Source organism: Monopterus albus, unplaced genomic scaffold, assembly GCF_001952655.1.
Source record: "Monopterus albus unplaced genomic scaffold, M_albus_1.0 scaffold16.1, whole genome shotgun sequence".
Classification (NCBI taxonomy): Eukaryota; Metazoa; Chordata; class Actinopteri; order Synbranchiformes; family Synbranchidae; genus Monopterus; species Monopterus albus.
This window is the reverse complement of record NW_018127896.1, coordinates 2,472,523-2,473,473: the sequence shown is the minus strand read 5'-3', so window position 1 is coordinate 2,473,473 and position 951 is coordinate 2,472,523. Positions and strand designations below refer to the sequence as shown.

At 40.2% G+C, this 951-nt stretch overlaps 1 protein-coding gene across 2 annotated transcripts in view; it reads right to left on the bottom strand.

Moving 5' to 3' along the window:
* LOC109955691 (fibroblast growth factor 14-like) overlaps positions 1-951 on the bottom strand; it is a 56,392-nt gene that overhangs the window by 28,626 nt on the left and 26,815 nt on the right. The window lies entirely within an intron of this gene.

Below are 951 nucleotides of genomic sequence, written 5' to 3'. Positions count from 1 at the left end.
CGTTTGTCAGTTTGTGTTCCCATTGTTAACAGACGAGACAAGCAAAAAAAAAAAAAAAAACCTAAAAGGAAAATGATGTCTCACAAAGCAGTTCTGTCCTCTCCTTCGAAAACGTCCGTTTGTATTCCGCTGACAGAAGCGCGGGGCGCGCGTGCCGCCGCGAGCTTCTCCGGCTGCGTTAAACCAGCGAGAGTCACCGAGAGCATCACCGGAAAGACGGCGGATTGTCTTTCAAAGTGAACGCGTTTGTTTTTCAAATGGATTATAAATGCACATGAACGATCACTTTTCAGAAAAATGTTTAGGCTACCTTCTGACAATTTCATGTAGGTTATGCTACTGTTATTATTAATAGCCTTGCCTAAAATTCTTGCCATTTTGCTACTTGTTGCTGCCATCAAGGGGCCAATTTTTATTTAATCTATATCATTTTAGATTTTTTTTTACTAGTTTCCCCTAACAGTTTTCACTCATATTACACTACACACCTTTGCTAAAAGCTATCATTTTTACATTTACATTACTAGCTGTTTCATCTTTATAATTTATATTTGCTTTCGAACTTTATTAGCATTGATTGCTGCATGATTAAAATTCTGCAGCATCATAGATTAGTCTCTGTTCTTTAAGAATCTTTTATCCATCTTTTTTAGACGTCCCTGCTCTTTTTCAAGTCTGCCCTTTTCGTCTAATGGGCTTTTCAAAAGCCGTAAATTTGCCTACACGGAAAAGGTCGTACAGGGAATGTTTCATGAAACGAGTGGAACATTTTTACTTTGGTCTATGTTTCAAGTCTGCCGTACTCATAATAGTGTGTTATTTTGAAAGAAGTGACCGGATGTCCTTGTGATTGTCGTTCTGGGCAGTTTGACGCTCAACTACTGGAGCCACGCGCCGAGCGATCCGCCACACACGCGCTCTCAAAAACAGCGTGTCATCCTCATTAGAGGC